We start from the raw sequence: 7,846 nt of genomic DNA, 5'->3' as shown, positions 1-7,846 counted from the left end.
AGAGTGTTACAAGGGGACATAAATTTAAGGTGAAGGGTGGAAGGTATAGGGGGGATGTCAGGGGTAGGTTCTTTACCCAGAGAGTGGTGGGGGCATGGAATGCGCTGCCTGTAGGAGTGGCAGAGTCAGAATCATTGGTGATCTTTAAGCAGCAAATGGATAGGTACATGGATAGGTGCTTAAACTAGGACAAATGTTTGGCACAACATCGTGGGCCGAAGGGCCTGTTCTGTGCTGTATTGTTCTATGTTCTATGTTCTATGTTCTAATTTCAGGGAGCTAGGATGGAAGCTGGGAGCTTGAACAAACAGTGTTGTTGTCTCTGGTTTGTTGCCCGTGTCATGTGCTAGTGAAGCGAGGAAGAGGGACAGAGAGGAATTGAACACGTGGCTACAGGGATGGAGCAGGAGGAAGAATTTTGGATACCTGGATAATTGGGGCTCTCTGGGGTAGGTGGACCTCCAAAAACAGGATGGCCTTCACCTGAACCAGAGGGGTACCAATATCCTGAGGGGAAATTTGCTAATGCCTTTTGAGTGGTTTTAAACTAATTCAGCAGGGTGATGGGAACCAAAATTGTTGGTCGAGTATACGGGAGATTGAGAATAGTGAAGTCAGATCTAAGATTTTAAGATCACAAAAAGGCACCGATAGGCAAGAAGTGGGTTTGAAGTATGTCGACTTCAATGCCAGAAGCATTTGGAATAAGGTGGGTGAACTTGCAGCATGGGTTGGTACATGGATATCGATGTCATGGCCATTTCAGAGACATGAGTAGAGCAAGGGATGGTTATTGCAGGTTCTGGGATTTAGATGTTTCAGTAAGAACAGAGAAAATGGTAAAAGAGGAGGTGGTGTGGCATTGTTACTCAAGGACAGTATTACAGTTGTATAAAGGACATTTGAGGATTCATCTACTGAGTTAATATGGGCTAAGATTAGAAACAGGAAATGAGAGGTTACTGTATGGGGAGTTGTCTATAGACCTCCAAATAGTTCCAGTGATGTAGAGGATAGGATAGCAAAGATGATCCTCGATAGGACCGAGAGTGCCAGGGTAGTTGTTATGGGGGATTTTAACTTTCCAAATATTGGCTACTGTAGTTCAAGTACTTTAGATGGGTCAGTTTTTGTCCAATGTGTGCAGCAGGGTTTCCTGACACAGTATGTAGATAGGTCAAAAAGAGGCGAAGCCACATTAGATTTGGTACTGGGTAATGAACCCGGCCAGGTGTTAGATTTGGAGGTAGGTAAGCATTTTGGTGATAGTGACCACAATTCAGTTATGTTTACTTTAGTGATGGAAAGGGATAAGTATATACTGCACGGCAAGAGCTATAGCTGGGGAAAAGACAATTACGATATGATTAGGCAAGATTTAGGATGCATAGGATGGGGAAGGAAACTGCAGGGGATAGGCACAATTGAAATGTGGAGGTTATTTTAGCTATTGCAGGTCCTTGATAAGTATGAACCTGTCAAGCAGGGAGGAAGTTGTCGAGCGTGGGAACCATGGTTTACTAAGGAAGTTGAACCTCTTGTTAAGAGGAAGAAGACTTATGTTAAGATGAGATGTGATGGCTCAGTTAGGGTGCTTGAGAGTTACAAGCTAGCCAGGAAAGACCTAAAGAGAGAGCTAAGAAGAGCCAGGAGGGGACATCAGAAGTCGTTAGTCAATAGGATCAAGGATCTAAGGCTTTCATTAGGTATATCGGGAATAAAAGAATAAAAGAGGCCCAATCGATCTTAGTAGTGGGAAGTTGTGCATAGCGTCAGAGGAGATAGGGGAAGTGCTAAATGAATACTTCCTATCAAGGTTCACACTAGAAAAAGACAATGTGGTCTAGGAAAATACTGAGATACAGGCTACTAGACTAGATGGGATTGAGGTGCATAAGGAGGAGGTGTTCGCAATTCTGGAAAATGTGAAAATAGATAAGTCCCTGGGCCAGATGGAATTTCTCCTAGGATTCTCTAGGAAGCCAGGAAGGAGATTGCCGAGGCTTTGGCTTTGATCTTTATGTTGTCATTGTATACAGGAATAGTGGCAGAAGACTGGAGGATTGCAAATGCTATTCCCTTGTTCAAGAAGGGGAGTAGAGACAATCCTGGAAATTATAGACTTGTGAGCCTTACTTTGGTTTTGAGTAAAGTGTTGGAAAGGGTTATAAGAGATAGGATTTATAATCATCTAGAAAGGAATAAGTTGATTAGGAATAGTCAACATGGTCTTGTGAAGGGTAGGTCATGCCTCACAAAACTTATTGAGTTCTTTTAGAAGGTGACCAAACAGGTGGATGAGGGTAAAGCAGTTGATATGGTGTAGATGGACTTCAGTAAGGTGTTTGATAAGGTTCCCCACGGTAAGCAATTTCACAAAATACGGAGGCATGGGATTGGGAGTGATTTAGTGGTTTGGATCAAAAATTGGCTAGCTGGCGGTTCATGGGAAATATTCATGCTGGAGTTCAGTTACTAGTGGAGTACTGCAAGGATCTGTTTTGGGCCCACTGTTGTTTGTCATTTTTATAAATGACTTGGATGAGAGCGTAGATGGATGGGTTAGTAAATTTGTGGATGACATTAAGGTTGGTAGAGTGGTGCTTCATGATGAAGGATGCTGTAGGTTACAGAGAGACATAAATAAGCTACAGAACTGAGCTAAGAGGTGGTAAATGGAGTTTAATGCGGAAACGTGTGAGGTGATTCCCTTTGGAAGGAGTAACAGGAATGCAGAGTACTGGGCTAATGATAAGATGGTAAGATTCTTGGTAGTGTAAATGAGCAGAGAGATCTCGGTGTCCATGTACATAGACCCTTGAAAGTTGCCACCCAGGTTGATAGGGTTATTAAGAAGGCATACAGTGTGTTAGGTTTTATTGGTAGAGGGATTGAGTTTCAGAACCATGAGATCATATTGCAGCTGTACAAAACTGTGGTGTGGCCGCATTTGGAGTATTGTGTACAGGTCTGGTCACTGCATTATAGGAAGGATGTGGAAGCTTTGAAAAAAGTTCAGAGGAAATTTACTAGGACATTGTGTGGTATGGAGCGAAGGTCTTACGAAGAAAGGCTGAGGGACTTGAGGCTGTTTTCAATAGAGAGAAGAAGGTTGAGAGGCGACTTAATTGAGATATATAAAATAATCAGAAGATTAGATAGATTGGACAATGAGAGCCTTTTTCCTTGGATGATGATGGCCAGCACAAGGAGACATAGCTTTAAATTGATGAGTGATAGATATAGGACAGATGACAGAGGTAGTTTCTTCACTCAGAGAGTAGTAGGGAGGTGGAATGCACTGCCTGCAACAGTAGTGGAACTGCCAACTTTAAGGGCATTTAAATAGCATTTGGACGAGAATGGAATAGTTTGGATTAGTTGGGCTTCAGATTGGTTCCACAGGTCGGCGCAACATCGAGGGCCAAAGGGCCTATACTGTGCTATAAAGTTCCATGTTCTATGTTCAAAAGAATCATCTTTAGTCAACCCTATCTTATGATCCTGCTTCACAACCACCAGATGCAGAAGCAGAACTTTGAAAGCTAGTGCCTCCAAATAAACCTGTTGGACTATAACCTGGTGTTGTGTGAATTTTAACTTTGTCTACCGCAGTCCAACACCCGCTCCTTCACATCATGACTGTAGTTAGAAACCATTGAACAGCTCTCCTTCTTTTCCCCTCCACCCATAACACCAAAGGTTTTTTCAGTTGTTTGCAGCAGCTTTCACAGTTCTGAATTTTCCTATAACTCTCTCAGTTGCTGTGTTTCTTACAGATCTTCAACGTGCAATTTTGGCTCCACTTCTAATATTATTTTTTGAGCTCAAGGTAGCAGTATGGCCTGTGCTCTGATTTCATTGAAACTCTGGAAAGATGTCTGTCTTAGTCAGTACTTCAGGTAGAGGTCCCAAGAGTACAGCAGGCTAGACGCACATTGCCACAGGAGTGCATACTGTCCCACACAGTTTGTCTGTGAGTTGCTTTTCTACACAGAGGTGATTGAACCCTGAAGCTGAGTACAGTGAAGTGCGCGGCAGTACATGGAAACATTGTTCTTGTTAAGTTTGCAGGACCTTTTGTACTTTTAGTCCTGGTTTCTGAGATAATTTCCCATTACTAAGTGAAATTTATACAGCACTAATTTTATCCAGCTCTTAGCTGAACCACAAACTACCATTCTGAGAACATGCATGTTTCCTAGAGCTGTGATAAAACTTAAAGTTTTGAAAGCAGCAGTTGAAATGGCAGATTTCTCATTTTACATTCAACTTCTGCTTTTCTTGCAAGAAAATAGGAAAGAAGGTTGCTTCAAGACTGAGGCACTCCCATTTTTTTGCTTGATTTTCTGTGTTTTCAGCATTTCTTAGCCCAGTGCTCAGAAGGAAGTGGGGAGAGATTGGGGACTGGGATTAGTTAGAATTAGGGAGGTGATTGAGAATGAGGAGAAAAAAAGGGGAGTAAATGGTCAGGAGAGGGATACGTGATCAGAGTCATGGGGATGATTTTGTGTGTGTGTGTGTCTTTCCCTCTCTTGCTCACACACAAAGGAAGCTCACCATCACTGTCTTCAGGGCAATAAATACTGGCCCGAAGCTTACATCATGTGAATGAACTAAAAAAAAAGTCATTAGGAGGTAGCAAAGCAGTCAGGCAGGATTAGTCTTCAGCATTATCCAGACCTAAACAATATAGCTTCAGCTTTCAGGCTGTCCAATTTTACAAAGAACCTATTGTTTGTTTCAGCCAAAATAGTGCATTGAACAAATCTTTATCTTTGTTTGTGGAACATGACACAAATGTTTGATTGTGCTGTCAACAACTTTGGATGTGGATGTAAGTTTGCTCGCTGAGCTGGAAGGTTCATTTTCAGACGTTTCATCACCATACTAGGTAACATCATGAGTGAGCCTCTGGTGAAGCACTGGTGTTAGTGACCCACTTTCTATTTATGTGTTTAGATTTCCATGGGTTGGTGATATAATTTCCTATGGTGATGTCATTTCCCGTTCTTTTTCTCAGAGGGTGGTAAATGGGGTCCAAGTTGATATGTTTGTTGATAGAGTTCCGGTTGGAATGCCATGCTTCTAAGAATTCTCGTATGTGCCTTTGTTTGGCTTGTCCTAGGATGGATGTATTGTCCCAGCCGAAGTGGTGTCCTTCCTCATCCGTATGTGAGGATACTAGTGAGAGAAAGTCATGTCTTTTTGTGGCTAGTTGATGTTCATGTATCCTGGTTGCTAGTTTTCTGTCTGTTTGTCCAATGTAGTGTTTCTTGCAAGGTATTTTGTTAATGATATTAGTTTTGCCTGTTGTCTGTATGGGGTCTCTCAAGTTCATTAGCTGTTGTTTTAGTGTTTTGGTGGGTTTTTGGGCTACCGTGATGCCAAGAGGTCTGAGTGGATGAGTTAGTGTCCATTTTATGCCTGTGGCATCAACTAATTTTCTTACCAGTAGCTCTAAGCATGTTCCTCATGTTGCTGTATAGTGAAGTGCACAGCAAAGCATAGCCTTCTCAAACTGAGGTCAGGACCTCAGGTGGGGTTGTGATCTCCATGGCAGAGTGCCCCACTGACCATTATAAGTTGGTTCTGACCAACTTATAATAGTTGCCCTCCTAGTCTAATATATAGCTGTCCATTTCACAGGCTGTGCTACCTTTGCCCCACTCTCATGAGTCCAACTGAAAGGTTACATTAGTAATCAACCCTTGAAATGGAATCACAGTGGGATGAAGTTTGGAAAGCACTGCTATAGCATGTCTTGCACTTATTATTGGAATATACACAAATGTCATCTGTTGTGACTCAATGTCTATACTTTGCAATCTCATTCCAGGAATGGATATTTGGTCCGCCAGCTAGGATTACCTTCTTGGCTTCCTATTTGAGATCATGATCTTAGCATGTGAGAAACTAGGATACCAAGCATCATCTTCCCTCACTCCCACTGAGTTTGAACCCCAACCCAAAGCATGACAACTGCTCAAGAAGGGAGAATAATATTTATAGAATTTAATTTTGAATTACTGAGACTGAGATGAAGCCAGATCCACTATTGTAACCTTTTAAACAAGGAAGATGTAATGCAAATACAATTATGTTTCTTGCAGTGTAGGTGATGTTAGGGATCAAAGCCTGACAAAGTGAGTGATTAAACAGAGAACCAATGCATTGGTGAAAAAAGTGGGGGAAGAAAAAACATCTTGCTTTACCTTTATCATTTTTGTGAAATAGAAACCTTCCAAGAGTATGAAACTGTTAGGAACAATGATAATAATTAATGACTTGATTTCACTTTCCAATATTATCTATTGCACTGAAGTAGTACAGGTTCATTCATTCATCATTCATAGCAGGCACACAACTCCTGGGGATTTTCTGAATAAACTGTATTTGGCATCCTGGGCGTTTTTCACAAATTGAAGTACCTGCAACTTATCCCTGTGTCTCCTGGATCTGCTGACATATATAGATTTGTCTGTTTGTAAAATATGCATTATTTATTCAAGAAGTTGCACTAAGTTAATGCAAAACATCGAGGCAATTGAGTAAAGGAGCTTTTTTGCAACCATTTTTGCAGAAAAGTGACAGTTCTCAGTTTTGAAATTAGCTGTGCTTTCTTCACACTTTGATATGAGACATGGAAGCTATCAAATGAGAGCAATGAAATGAGTCAACATCTCATGCATTTGGAGAGAAACATTAGCTGGAATTGCCACTTCTTGTTCCTTTCCAGTTTCTCTTCCTAGATTTTCCTTTTCCAATGGCCCTTTGATAATCAGCCAAGCCATCGATGCTCACTCTATTGCAGATGCACACTGGCAGAAGAAAATGCAGATTCACTGCAGTAATTTACCAAGACTTTCCAAACCTCCACCACCTGGAAGGACAACAGCAGCAAATACATAGGAACATCATCATCTGTAATCTCCCCTCTAAGCCACTCAGCACCCTGACTCGGAAATATGTCATCATTCTTTCCTTGTCACTGTGTCAAATTCCTGGAACCCACTTCTTTGCAGCATTGTGGATGGCCCTAAACCCAAAGTCTGCAGTACTCCAAGAAGGCAACAGACTCCCTTTCTCCAGGACAATCAATTGACTGAGTGTGACTGTAATTGGCTGGCTTAGATATGTCCTGCTTTTTGTGTACTGGACATACCTGGGCTATTTTCCACATTACTACAGACATGTCAGTGTTGTAACTGTATTGGAACAATCTTACGAGGGGCATGCCAAGTTCTGGAGTACACATCGGCTGTACTATTACCAGATGTTGTCAGAGCCCACAGACTTTGCAGAATCCACTGTCTCCAATTATGTCATGCCAACATGTGGAGTAAATCAAACTGATTGAAGGTTGGCATCTGTGATGCTGGGGATCTCTGGAGGAGGCCAAAATGGATGATCCATTCAGCACTGCTGCCTGAGGTTTATTGCAATGCTTCACTTTTGCACTGATGTGCTGAGCTCCACCATCCTTGGGAATAGTGATATTTGTAAAGCATCCTCCTTCAGTGAGTTGTTGAATCATGCACCACCATTTATGACTAAATGTGGCAGGACTGCAGAGCTTTAGATCTAATCTGTTGGTATGGGATTACTTTGTTCTTTCCATTGTCTGCTACCTTCACTGCTTGGCATGTCAGTAATCCTATATTGTAGCTTTTCTTGGTTGAGGCCCAAGTTATTTTGTGCTTCTGATTTCCAAAACCTTTCCCCATTTAGAAAATTGTCCATGTCTCTATTTTTCCTACCAAAGTGCATAGCTTCACACTTTCCTGCATTGTATTTCATCTGCCACTTCTTTGCCCACTTTCCTAGCCTGTCCAAGTCTTTCTGC

Source organism: Chiloscyllium plagiosum, chromosome 27, assembly GCF_004010195.1.
Source record: "Chiloscyllium plagiosum isolate BGI_BamShark_2017 chromosome 27, ASM401019v2, whole genome shotgun sequence".
Classification (NCBI taxonomy): Eukaryota; Metazoa; Chordata; class Chondrichthyes; order Orectolobiformes; family Hemiscylliidae; genus Chiloscyllium; species Chiloscyllium plagiosum.
The sequence above is the reverse complement of the archived record's forward strand: the minus strand, read 5'-3'. Positions refer to the sequence as shown.